The 14,720-nt window shown below is 33.9% G+C and overlaps 1 protein-coding gene across 5 annotated transcripts in view; it reads right to left on the bottom strand.

Moving 5' to 3' along the window:
* The window catches only part of CCSER1 (coiled-coil serine rich protein 1), a 1,274,678-nt gene that overhangs the window by 159,165 nt on the left and 1,100,793 nt on the right, over positions 1-14,720 (bottom strand). The gene's annotated exons all lie outside the window — the stretch shown is intronic.

The following is a 14,720-nucleotide window of genomic DNA, read 5'->3' as shown; positions in this document are numbered from 1 at the left end:
ACCAAGATTACTCTACCCAGCAAGGATCTCATTCAGATTTGATGGAGAAATTAAAACCTTTACAGACAATCAAAAGCTGAGAGAGTTCAGCACCACCAAACCAGCTCTACAACAACTGCTAAAGGAACTTCTCTAGGCAAGAAACACAAAAGAAGGAAAAGACCTACAATAACAAACCCCAAACAATTAAGAAAATGGGAATGGGAACACACATATCGATAATTACCTTAAATGTAAATGGACTAAATGCTCCCACCAAAAGACACAGATTGGCTGAATGGATACAAAAACAAGACCCATATATTTGCTGTCTACAAGAGACCCACTTCAGACCTAGAGACACATACAGACTGAAAGTAAGGGGATGGAAAAAGGTATTTCATGCAAATGGAAACCAAAAGAAAGCTGGAGTAGCAATTCTCATATAAGTTATATATATATATATATATATATATATGTAGTTTGCTTGAGTGCAGTGTTTTTTGTTTTCTGTACTGAATTCATTAGCATGAGTCGGTATAAAATTTAGCATAGGTCAATATGTAATTTGTAAACTAATAAGGTCTTAAAAGTGAGGAATTAAGTCTTTTAAATTTAATTATTTATTGTAAAGAGCAGAATAGCATACATAAACAGGTGCCTAAGGAAAACTTGTATTCTAATATGGAACTCTCATGAACACCTTTTTTTTTTTTCTTCTAACGGTATGATAGTAGGCCATTTGATTATTTTTATGGCTTTAACTTTACAACAATGAAATATTAGTAAATTTTAAAAAGTATTTTTCTTTATTTGATGCGGGTGGGATACTGGAGAAATGAAAGGTCAAACATCTATTGAGGAATCCATACTTGTCTATATATTGTGTACTTTTATTTCAAGAACTGATTTAAAATTCCTAAAAGGATGCTATAATAAGTTATTATGCCATTTTACAGACTGAATTAAGTGAATTTCAGGGAGGTATGAAACTTGCCTAAGGCTATCCAGCTACCAAGCGGTAGAAGTGAGAATTAAATCCAGGTATACCTATAAAAAAAATAAATAAATAAATAAATAAAAAAAAAAAGAAGGCGAGGGCAGCACCAGGGTATGGGGTTGTTAGTTTTATAGGGGTGAGTAATTTCATACGCTGATGAGTGGGAGGAGTATTCCAGCTATTTTGGGGAAGGGGTGGGGATTTCTAGGAATTGAGCCACCGCCCACTTTTTGACCTTTATGGTCATCCTTGGAACTGTCGTGGCACCTGTGGGTGTGTCGCTTAGCTTGCTGATGTGTTACAATGAGTGTATACTGAGGCTCAAGGTCTAGTGGAAGTAGACTCGTCTGCCATCTTGGACCTATTTTGTTCTGATCAGTTTATGTTGTGTCCTCGGGCTATGTAGTTCTTTTGAAGGTTGTGCCCTGCCCCCTTTCCTCCTGTTTCATATTGAATATATAATATTTACCAGAGTATGTTTTAATAATTAATACATGATATATTGTATAATTAATTTATATATCATATATATAATGATATCTATAGGTATTTATTCTAATAAGTCATTAAAAATAAATGAATATTCTTTTTCTTTCATAAAAAAAAAAATAAGGTTAGTACACACCTCATACTATACACATAGAAAACAAAGCCATAAAAGTTCCAGAAAAGAAAATGTGAACACAGAATAGTATTGGATAATCTTAAGGAATTATTGGTATAATAATGTTATAGAAGTTATGTTCTAAAAAGTTCTTACATGTTATTGATATATATTGATATAAAGAAAATATAATGTCTGGGGTTTGCTTCAAATATTCTCAAAATGGATGGGAGGATAAGATAAAACAAGATTGGCAAAATACCCCAATTGTTGAAGCTGGATGACATGTAATTGAGGTTTATTATACTATTTTCTAATTTGTGTATGCTTAAAATTTTCTGTAATAAAATGGGTTCTTAAAAATACAAGAAAATTCCCGTGCCACAACTACTGAGCCTGCACTCTAGAGCCCGTAAGCCACACCTACTGAAGCCTGCATGCCTAGAGCCCGTGCTCTGCAACAAGAAAAGCCACCGCAATGAGAAGCCTGTGCACCGCAATGAAGAGTAGCCCCCGTTCGCCGCAACTAGAGAAAGCTCGTGTGCAGCAACAAAGACCCAACGCAGCCAAAAATGAAATTAAAAAAAACAACAAGGTCCTACTGTATAGCACAGGGAACTATCTTCAATATCCTGTGATGATAAACCCATAATGGAAAAGAATATGAAAAAGAATGTATATATATGTATAACTGAATCACTTTGCTGTACAGCAGAAATTAACACATTGTAAACTTCAACAAAATAAATTTAAAAAAAACAAAATAAATTAAAAAAAAAATAAATAAAGATACCAAATTTCACGTAAAGGAATAAATTAAAAGATAAACTAACCAGCGTGTGAGAAAACAATATGGTACAGTGGAAGCAGTGTGAGCTCTGGAGTAAGAGAGAGCCACCTATGTGACTTACTAAATTTATTAATTTGAACAAGTTACTAAACTTCTGATTTGGAGTTTCCTCATTTATTATCATGCTAATAATTCCATCTACCGCTCATAGATTTGTTGTGGGAAAAGAATTTATATACATATATCTTAGAACACACATATATAATTTAATTATTAAACTGCATTGGGTATTAAATAAATACTAAAATTTAATGTCTTTAAGAATCAAATAGAAACAAAGAAATGAGTGTCTATAAGGATGGGCATGTGTATTAAATGAGGTAACATACATAAAATAGCTAGCACAGTGTCTGGATCAAAATAATCACTCTCCAAATATTACTTCCCCCTCCCCTTCTTTACTTTTCTTTGTTTATCTCAATGTAGATCAAACAGTGGTAATTATAACTTCAAGTAACTGTAAACAGTTCTTAACTTTTGACAGGGTCTATTCCACAATCGCTTCCAATTGAATGATATGATATTGTTAGTGGCATGAATACCAACAGTCTACATCACCTAGTGGTGTGCCACTTCTCCCTTTTTTTCATATGCAACAAAGAAGCCAAATGACCAATTCAGGGAGATGAGAAAGTACAGTCTTAGACTTACTTGGAAATTAAGCACTGTATAATTGAATTTTGGAATAGATTCAAAGTATATATTTCACAAGCAGCTGACACTTTATCTTTCTAGCTATTCAAGTATGCTATGTAGATGGTGATTATAGAAATTCTATAAGGCACATGATTTGCAGTTATGCTTTCACAAGGGAAACACCAAGATACTAGAAGTGGTATTCCAGAGACTAGCACAGTTAATAAATAGTTTCAGCTACTCTTCATGAGTATGATCATTTGCTCATATTTGACATGAAATATAAATGAATGGCTTCCCATTTTAAGAACAAATAATTACTCAAAATGATGTGGACTATATGATAAATGATCTACAATATACAGATATTTTAGGTAGTCTACAGGGTACAGCAAAGAAGAATGGATGAGAAGGCAATGCAGAGCATAACTGCTTAAAAGTCTACTAAGTGAGTTCATTTTACTTTTTAAAAGCTATGAAAGGAAAGAAATGTGATGCTTTGAATCTGAGTCCTTCTTAACACTATTTAACTTCAGTACTTTTTAAAGATATAGAAATTAGTGAGATCAGCAAAAAGGAAAAAAAAAAAAGATTTAAGGGAAACCTGAAAGATTATTTAGTCTGAGAAAGAGAAGACAATAAGTAGTCTTTTATGTCAGAAATTCAGTTTTTAAAAGGGTAAAACAAATTGCATAGACAATAAGTGATAGCAGTTTCACATTTAAGTTTTAGAGACACAGAAATTGTAGTCCTACCACGATGTGAGAAAAAGGCAGAGGCTTAAATCAGTGTCTTGTGCAAGGCAAGAAAAATCAAATCATATTAATCAGAATCAGACAAAGAGAAGAAAGGAAATGTAGATTTCGGAACTATCTGTGTAAGTTCAACCTATATATTTTAGAAAAATAGGAAAATAATGAAAATGTGCTTTAGAACAGAGAAGTTAGGAGTTAAAAGGAATGGGAGAAGAATGACTTATCACTGAAAAAAAGGCAGGACTGTAATTTCAGCATGAGTATATATTTACTTCACATGACAGCTTTGGACTTGCAGGCAAATGGGTGGCGTTAGCACATGTTTATATTTGCACTCTCCCCAAACTTCACTAAAATGCTGAGGAACAAAAATGAGGCTAGAAAGGAAAAGATAATTGGAGGAAAAAACACAACAAATAGGAAATGTCAAAAACGCTGGGGTTGAAATCTGATGAACAAATGTTAACTGACTTAGCAGGTCAGAGAAAGGTAAACCCTGAACCTAGGGGGCAGGAAGCAGACAATAAAAACCAGCTCTGTGTACCTCGCTGGAAAAGCTCAGTGGCTGGAGGGTCAAGTAACTCTCTGCAGACAGGTGGAAAGACAGGGATGAAAACTGAACTGTTTTACAGGCATAACTCACAGTGATGAACTTCTTAAAATTTCCTCTCACTTCCTGTAAATGTTAGAGTAACTTGGCACATGAAGCAGGTGGTGTTACCTCTATTTCATTCTAGTGTTATATACTCATCTCTGCACTATGGAGCCCAAATTTTAGCTTAGAAATATCCAGCATTGTCTTAAAAAGTAAGTTAATTATTATGTCATGCATTATCACTCATTCTGTGAACTGACATGCCCTCCCTCTGAGAATTCTCTCCTATTTTTCTTCAATGCAGTATGCCCTTCTTGTTCATGGTCTATGACTACTCATTTTTCGTGTTCCTCTACGCCCACTCCTTAAAATTCAATGATTTTTTCCCCCACATCTCATGATTTCTCTTAGCACTTGCTAATACTTCCAGTATCTCATCTATTGCTCATATAATTTATACTTCTAAATTAATATCTTGAATTCAGAATTCTCTCAAACTCTGGACTAGTGTCTCTCCGAGTGATCCTCAAATTATTCTAATCAGGTCTGACCTAAGGAACTTGTGTCAAAATGTAAATTAACTGTGTAACTAAGCACCTAAGCATAGTTCAGATCAGCTGTTCTTTTGCAGAGGGGGTGGTGGGCAGTAAAATGTGCTTGATGAAAGATGTAGCGTGCTCTTCCTTTACTTCCTGGTACAAACGCTTTTCTTTGGGAACCAGAACTTTGGTTAGCATTGCTTTAGTACCATATAATCGTCTATCAGATACCTCTAAATAGTTGTCCACAGTAGTTACCTCCAATTACTTTTTTTTTTTTTTAAGGAATTCATTTCATTTTCCCCAACATGCTTTCTTATTAATGGATAGTAACAATGCAATAACGAATGTTACCTTGTACCTTACTGAATTAATTTTTTTGATGAATGGTAATAACCATAAACCCAAAAACTTAGTGGTATTATTTCTTCTTCTCTTTCCTTATCAGCAACACCCTCTTCCATACTTTTATCTATTCTATTTTTAATTATCTCTTAAATAAGTAACCATCACCATCTCCCTTGGATACTTTTCACAGCTTAAAGTGTTTAACTTTTAACATTAAACTATTTTAAATGTAATATCTGAACTATATAAAGTTTAAGTAAACGTAACCTATCATAAAAGCCCCTTCAATTGCCTTTTTCATCTGGTTTTCTTCCTTTCCAATCCTGCCTCCCCCTATTTGCTGTAATTACCTTTCTAAAATGCAATTATTATGTTACTTAATGGCTTTAATATTTTCCCATGGCTCTCAAATACTTAATGAAAATAAAGAGCATGACAGCAAAACTAGCTAGCTTATATAGCACCGTGGGTCCACATTGTCCTAAGCATTTAAGGACATATATTTAATCCTCAAAATAATCCTTATAATCACAAATTTACAGATGATGAAGCTGAGTCCTGAAAAGTTTAAATAAATTACCCAACATTACAAGATAGTAAGTGAAAAACAAACTCAGGGAGCCCCATTCTGGAACTTTCAGCACATAGGATAAAGTTCATATTTCTCTGCAAAATACACAAGGCACTTCATTTTCCTGGCCCTCATGTATGCCCACCCTGATCTCCTTACCCAGACAAGATGCCCTACCCACACCAAACTACTGAGCTCATGCATCATATCATGTCATTCTGTTGTTCCACGTCATCATATGTGCTTTGACTTTGCCACTGTCACCCTATTTTCTACTTGGAAAATTTCTAATTCTTTATTAGAAGTCAACTCAAGTTTACTTTCTCAATGACTCCTTCTATCCAATGCCCAGAGAGAGTTGTACTACCTCATGCAAACGATATTTTCCCAGAATCGAGGAATTCGATAAATAATCCAGGCACGGTACCTGTCTTCATGGAACTTACAGTTTGACAGGAAATAGAGACAAGAACCTAACTAAAATCTAGTGCTTCTGTGTAGATTTTTAGTGAAAGAAAAAGTGGAGAAGTTATATGAAAACATACAGAATGGGTGTGTGGCCCAGACACTGGGAATAATGAGAGGGTCTCAGAGAGACTAGCATCTAAGCTAGGCGTATGATATGTGACAAGAAAGAAGATGAAAGGTCCAGGATAAAGGATATTTGAGGCTGCCCTCTTATGTATTCCATCTGCTATATAATTTATCCTCATACATCATTATCTGTTTACATGCGTCTCCCACCCACGACCCCCCAAATAAGCTACTTAAGACCACATTCTCTTGCTTTCTGTCATAACTAGGTCAGAATTGATACACAGTAGTGCCTAGTCTGGATGTGTAAATGTAGAAATAAATAATTTAATAGCAGTCTAAAAATAAATTACAGACATGGAACGTAGAGAAGAGGGCAATTTCAAGAAATATTTAGCAATCTGACATGAGAGCAGCTGGTAGAGGGATTTTCACATACAGAGCAAGCAAGGCACAGGCAGATATCTAGGATGTTCCTCTCCAGCTTGGTGCCCGGTGAGGTGGAAATGCAATTATGATGGGGAACCATGTTTGTGGTTTAGAGTTGGAGGTGCCTATGAGGTTTTTAGGTTTCATTCAGGAATGTCAGTGTTCCCTTACAATTCTGCTGTGTTAGGAAAAATGACTTTTATCTCATTAGGCTTTAACTCATCTCCATAGTCACTCACCTGCCACAGTTCTTTACTCATAGTTGACTTAAAAATATTTAATTTATGAACTAACGAATCTAGCAGTTGGTTAATTTATGAACTAATGAATCTAGCGGTTAGGTGTCAAAGAAAAGCCTCTTTAATATTTTTATTTTTCTTGGAACTCTTAAAAAAGCCTGTTTTCTCAAATAAAATATCAGGATCAGTAAATAATAGTAAATAATAGTTTAAAATATTTTATGTGCATGTATGTGCACGGGGAATATTACATATGGTCGGGTAAGTTAATTTAGGACAACACAATACAATCGTCTGAATCATTATTGTTTAGAGTTGAATAAAATACATTGATAAACCCTAATTTGACCAGCTTACTGAGACTGTAGGTACATTCTAGTACAAGTTGCCAAAAAGAGAAAGTTCAACTAAACACAGATTTGCATTTAAAATGTTACTATCACAGCAGATCTCATAAATTTATAACTAACAGCTAACCAAGTTCCAGAGTCTAAAGCTTAACATTTTAGACACTGCCATCAGGCTCAAAATTTCCCACCAAGATAATTTCAGAGTTTAACCCACAGGTAAAATACATTTATTGCCTTTTTCCTGTACAACCATTTTCTTTATTTCGTAAATATATTTAAGAACCACATTTACTTACAAAACGGTTACTTTCATATAATAATCACAAAGTTACTTTACAGTAAGAGAAAACAGGTCAATAATACCTGCATAAAGTTCACAGAACCCAGTTAGTTGCCTTAGGCAATGTGTTAAAAAGCAGCAGGTTCCGTAAGTAACTCATATTTATTTCAAGTAACAGGTCTCAGTCTCAGTGGCTGAATTATTCTAGAAACTAATACATGGATCTGGGCAGCATAAAGAAGTGGGAGCATAATGGCAGAATAAAGGGCCAAGCAAACGTTTATCCTTTGTATTTTCTCCTGTACCAAAATGACTAGCTACATTCCATAGCTGTTTATGACATTTAACAAAGCTTAGGATCTGTGAACCTGGAGTAAATTGAGTTGAGTTTTATAAAAGTGAAAACTTGAGACAGTCTTTAATTCCTTAAGACCAAGTTGCCTACTTTGGAGAAGAGTAATCAGTCAAGCAGAGAATCTCTCTCCCCCTCATTTACTCACAACTTATTTGGCATCCCTTAAAGTCTCCAGCATCTTTTCATGAATATAAAATGAGTAAGATTCCTATGACACACAAAACACTCTGTTTTCACTTTTCCCCCTAGAACCCTGGACAAATATGATAATCTCAGATATCCAGGACAAATTAGGTGGTCCACCTGTTGTGTTAGTTCGGTCTATGGACTCCTCAGATCCTTCAGTTGTCCCTATTCTGGTCAGGACTCCTCAGACCTACCTCAGCCCACAAATCCATCTTATTTCCATGATAAGGTACTGCTGGACAGCAGCTCTGCATGCTCTATTGGGTGCCATTTTGGAAAGTAGTTAAACCTACACTCTGTCTTCACTAGCAAGTAACACTTTTCTGAGTTTGTCCTCCTGTAATGGCTACACTATTTCAATAGAGACAGCTCTATATATGGGGATGCATAAAGGTGTAATACAAAGTAGGCCACCAGCATAATGTTTTACCCTCTGTCTGTATTGGTTCTGGGAAACATTTTGTTGGTGTAACTGACCAGCAGTTAGAAGCTCAGTCTGAGAGTGCCTGAGAGCAAGCGGTCTTCCTGAAGCTTCGCTGATTAGATAAGCACACAAAGAAAACCACGTTGAAAAATCTGACGAAAATGCATGGTCCATATCGTTTTGAAAGTTTTCTCTTATAAAAATGGGAAATACTGACTTAATCACAGATCAAGAGTATTAGGCAAGAAGTATCAGGGCCATACTTGCACTTATTCCTTTATAACCTGTATTTTTTAATAGCGCTATTGAATTTTAAAATATTTTTATCTCTTGATAGATACAACATGCTTAATTTATCACAGAGGGTATGAAGAAAATATAGGTCATTCATCAGAGTTTAATTTGCAAGGGAAAATGCAGGGGGATAAACTCTCTTTTTCTGTTTTTTGTATTATAGATTTAAAGTAACAGAGCAGTAAGTCTAGATGCTTTTTAGTTGATGTGTTAGAAATGACTTTAATGATTGAATACTTCAGCTACATTTTTAGATGTCATTAATTTTAGCTGGTGTTTCTTATTTTGCTTTTTGTTATGTAAAACAGATTTAAAACAAACACTCATTCCTATTACATTTGCAAACTTCCTTGAAATAACAAGACAAATGGTTTTCTAAATGTGATCTAATTAATGATTCTAATGTTTGGTGCTATGAAATACCACTCTATTGCCACCTACCCCTGGTTCCAAAATGACCTTCACACATCCAATATTTAACTGCTGAGCTAATTTACAGCTGTCTAGGATACTGACTTAATAGAAAAATACAGAGTTACATTAAGTGCTTTGTCTTTTTTCCCTGAAAACCTTCACATCATTGTAAGGCTAATCTCTCAAAATCAAACTATGATAATAAATGTTTCTGAATTACTGGAAACAAGTAGACCAGATGGTTTCCCAGGTTTAGGATCACTTTATACTGAGGGACTGTATGATCTTAGAATGGAGATAGACTTTTTCTGAGGTCATCACCATCCAGTATCAGCTACTATATCAATCATGGATCATAAGAACCCCATTCAGCTTGCCTACAGACTCTTTCAGATCCAAGCAACTCGCAAGTGTATTGAAAGAAAAAGCAAAGGGAAAAAAAACCAATGACACGCCATGTCAAGTTTCTAGTCAGTCTGCAAACCCTCATGTAGTTGACTTCTCCCTCAGCACCAGCTGTAACCCAATTAAATTCACAGCGCACAGGTGTTCACAAGAATGACTAACACAAAAGCATACTTCCCTTTAGGGCTCTTAAAAATTAGAGTTCTTTAATTTCTATACACCTTCAAAACCAAAACCACACAATAAAATATTGGGAAAAAGAGAAATTAGATACAGCAGGGGGAAAACACACTCAGCGTGAGCTATAACCCAATTAAGCTGAATAGCACTCAGGTGTTTGCAAGAGCACACTCAAAATTTTACCAACACAAATCAACCTTGTCTAACACCTCTTAAGACTGATGACAAATATCCATTTGTCTTAAGGTTACTTTTAGATGACAGTCTTCTGAATCTGGATTCTTAAAAGTAGATTTCATTGTAAAATATAGCGTAGTAAAAATAAATATAGGTATTTATTTAAATATTCCATCATGGGCACTAACATTTAAAAATACATGTTTTAGTTCAGCAAGAGCTACTCAATATAGGTTTTAATTTTTACTGATATCCTTTGAATTTCATGATACAGAAAATACTCCCCTTATTTATGAAAGGAATCCAAAAAATCTGGGGTGTCTTTCCTGACTTTGATTATTTTAAACTCAAGACTTAACATGATAGAAAGACCTAGATGAATAGGTTCCTATCAGGTTCCTATCATGTGTTATTTAATGCGTATTTAGAATATCAATAATATCAATACTCAGATACATTAGTCAGTTTCTTTTAATGTGAAAAATGCAAGGCTGTTAGCCCCATCCATGATTGAAATTTGCTGGGCAGAAATAATTTTGTGCTCATTTTAATAGAAAACTGTAAATTCTTTACTCTCTTGGTTTGCAAAGCGTGCTCTTAAATCAAGCAGCATCAACAAACCTGAGAAATTTTTAGCCCTGCACTGTCTCTCTCCTCATTTCAGACCTGCTAAATCAAATGCTGGGGGTGGAATCTAGCAATCTCTGTACTGTGCTCAACAAGCCCTCCAGGTGATTCTAATGCACCCTTATATTTGAGAACGACTGGTTTATTCTATGTCTGCCTCTTAATGCATTACAACTATATGGCAAATTCCCATTTAGACTGTAGAAAAATAATAAACAAAAATCTCAGTTAAACAGAGTCAGGAGACCTTAAGGAGGAGCTTTCATGCCTTGCCACAGAGCAGAGCCCAAGAGGAAGAAGGAAGATTTCTTCTTCTCGCCTGGCAACAGCTCAGCCAATGAAAAGTCACTGTACTCCGGACTCTCAATTCCTTCAATGGACTCTTTGTTTATAATAGCCCTCCCAACTTCTTTTCACCTCTCTTAAGAGTTCTCTTTCCCTTGCTGTGCCAGGTCTCTGGGGGGAGGGGAGACCTGCATGTGGTTCACCATGGTTGCAGACCTCAAAATGTGAGTTTTTGCTAATCTCAAGTAAAGCCATTTTTGCTGGAGAATAACTGGCAATCTTTTTGTGTTAGGTCAACAATACCATGGTGACCTATGGAACAAATGGAAAACTATCAGTTTATTACCGTCTTTCCACCACCGCCCATACTAATGTCTCTATATATACACATTATTTCTAAATTTCCAAAATTTTAACCACTAGCAAAAAAATATGCTTTCTTCATATAACTGTGAGAGGATGCAATAAAGCTAATATGACACTAAATAAAAATCTCAGAGATATTTATACAATTATTATTTGAAACATCTCTCTTACACGCAGAAATATGGATTGGTTATGTTATTCTCAATAGTTTCACCTTGAACTAGATTGTACAATTGATAGAAATCTTCATGAAAGTATTTGTATGATTTAATTTAATTTGAAGTTACTCCTCCTGTCCAAGTTCATATACAAAAGAAGTAAATATGACAAAGAAACAAAAAAGAGAAAATTTTAATTTGTATAGTGAGTTTGTGTGTATGTGTGTGTGCGTGCATACATTTAATACTGCCAATTAGTTTGGGTAATTTAGCCTACTATACTTATTATCTCTGTATATTGCTAATCTTTAAACTAATCATCAATAATATCCATAAATCATTACATCATTTTTGCACTCCTTTACAAAGCTGTACTATAATACAGATAATTAGTAAGGAAATGATTCTGTGAGTGGTTAGAATGTTGCTATTTGTACTCAAATAACACATTTCTGAGACTAAGTAATGAACTAAGAGTGATAAAAAGACTATGTCTCCAAAGAACTAAATAAGTATAAACACTAGAGAATATATACATGTATAAAGGAAAAATTCTTATTTGTTTTCAGAAAGTCAGTGATATACCATTTTGGACCTCATCTTCTCATTTATTCATGAGACAATTATATACAGAGTTTCTTCTGCATGCTGTTTTGTCATATAACACAGGTAATTTAGGTAGGAATTATATCAACAAAAAATGTAAACTCCCATTCATTAATTTTAAAATGTTGTACAAACATATTTAAAATATTTCTATTTATAATGTAATATAGGCAAGGAATGTGAAATCAAACAAGTGTCATGCTTATTTATCATCTGGTACAATGTTGTTAATGATGTATATCTTTAGGGAATAGTTTCAGAAATATTTTTATGATAAACTACTAGTAAATGTGTTTTTATATCCAGGAAAACTTACTTAATCTAGAAATAAACTCCTGCAAACAAGCTAAACAGCTCTCGTCATCTCATTCTTTCCTTACCGATCTCTCTTTTTCATTAGCAGCTTTCTATAATAATTCGCCCCTTCCTAGAAAGTACAAACAATCTATCCAAATATAAATGATTAACAAGTATTCTAAGAAACTCTCCTTAACTTCTGGAGATTTATCATATGCAGACAGCACAAAATCACTGGTAAATCTTAACCAGATGACAACGTGGAAGGTGTAGGTGTACCCTTGCAAAGAAAATAAAAAGAGCACTATAAGTATTGAATAAATCCAATGAAAGCATTCTTATTACTATGTGTATATTGATTTCATATAATATATGTGAAATCACATGTAATATATACACAAATACTAGTATAAGCCCAACCGTATGTATATATGTAAAGACAACATATATCATCACCAATATGCCAAAGAGAATCCACTTAATAGACACCATGCCTGATGCTGGGAATATAGGAATGAACCAGACAAATACATCTCCTGCCTCTTGGAGCTTAGCGTATGGACAGCATAAGTCATATACCAAGATTACTAATGTAGCAGGTCACTCAAAACTAACTGATACACCAATACAGTTTGAAAAGAAGTGCATAGTGAAAAATGTAAACTGGTTTGCTTTGAACAAAGCAGAGTGAATGAAATAATGAATCCAATTCAGGAAACCATGAGATGTGCTTTGACAGCTAAAAGTTAATAGTTGTAACATGGGCAAGAACTTGCTTACTTTTCAATTCCCATATGAGGTAATACTCTCAGAAGCTTTAAATAAGTCTATGTGGAATAATAAGTTAGGATAAAAAGATTATATTAGCAGAATTTTGTAGATGGAATTTAGGAAATATACAAGATAATTTAAAATACCTATATATAATATTTAATAAAAATTATAATTTGAGCAGAAATCATAAATGTAATTAATGCTTTATCTTCCAAATTGTTAATTAGTGGGATAATCCTATCTTATTTGGTGAAATGAAATTATTAGGCATCTTTCATGTTTATTTAATGGGAAAATAAATTTTATATAAATAATTCTTAAGTAATATAATTTTAAGTTAGTATTTATGTCATTGATAATGAACATGCTGATATATTGTTCAATGGCAAGAAAAAGCATAAATAACTTAGCATCTATTTTTAGGTCCACCTTTAAATCACTGCTACCCTATAATTACCTTTTGGTCTTATTGTTTTCTCAGGATAATGTCAGAGACATAATAGGCATAAAACTATTAACACTTTAATATTAGAAGTATAAGTTAGCTTCTAAAGTATGTTATTGTCCAAAATATTAATATTTCTATGGATATGAATACTTAAGTTAAAAAAATAAGATAAACCTTAAAATAGCAAGAAAGGAGAGAGCATAGATGTAATTATCTGAGAAAAAGATTATGCAAGGAATACTTTTTAAAATAAAGAATCTCTTAAAAATTCTTCACACATCTCTTTCAGTTTGCTGATACACAGAAACAGTTAAAAAGAGATGGTGTATTTTCCCACATTCATTTCTAATATCTACAGATATATATTAACAGGAGTTGATGTGGCCTTTACTAAAAAAAAAAAAGATGGGTAACACTGATATTTGATTTGAAATGCCTTATAAAAATCTGGATGATCAGGTAGGGAAGAACTTAAAGAAGATGGAAGAACATTCATAAAATAGTCATAAGGTGAAGGTGTACTACACAAGAACAAAACAAATATGATTTAAAATATAAACAGGATGAAATTATTAAATATGGGTGTGATCAGTATACCTCTTCTAACTAGCAGAAGGCTAGAAGATTGTAAAAGAGAAAAGGGATGGATAAAGAAGATGTGGTACATATATACAATGGAATATTACTCAGTCATAAAAAAGAATGAAATAGTGCCATTTGCAGCAACATGGATGGACCTAGAGATTGTCATACTGAAGTCAAAGACAAATATCATATGCTATTGCTTATATGTGGAATCTAAAAAAATGGTACAAATGAACTTATTTACAAAACAGAAATAGAGTCACAGATGTAAAAAACAAACTTATGGTTACCAAGGAGGAATGGGGTGGGGGAATGAATCAGGAGATTGGGATTGACTTATACACACCACTATATATAAAATAGATAACTAATAAGGATCTACAGTATAGCACAGGAAACTCTACTCAGTACTTTGTAATGACCTATATGG

This window comes from Orcinus orca, chromosome 4, assembly GCF_937001465.1.
Source record: "Orcinus orca chromosome 4, mOrcOrc1.1, whole genome shotgun sequence".
Lineage (NCBI taxonomy): Eukaryota > Metazoa > Chordata > Mammalia > Artiodactyla > Delphinidae > Orcinus > Orcinus orca.
The sequence above is the reverse complement of the archived record's forward strand: the minus strand, read 5'-3'. Positions and strand labels throughout refer to the sequence as shown.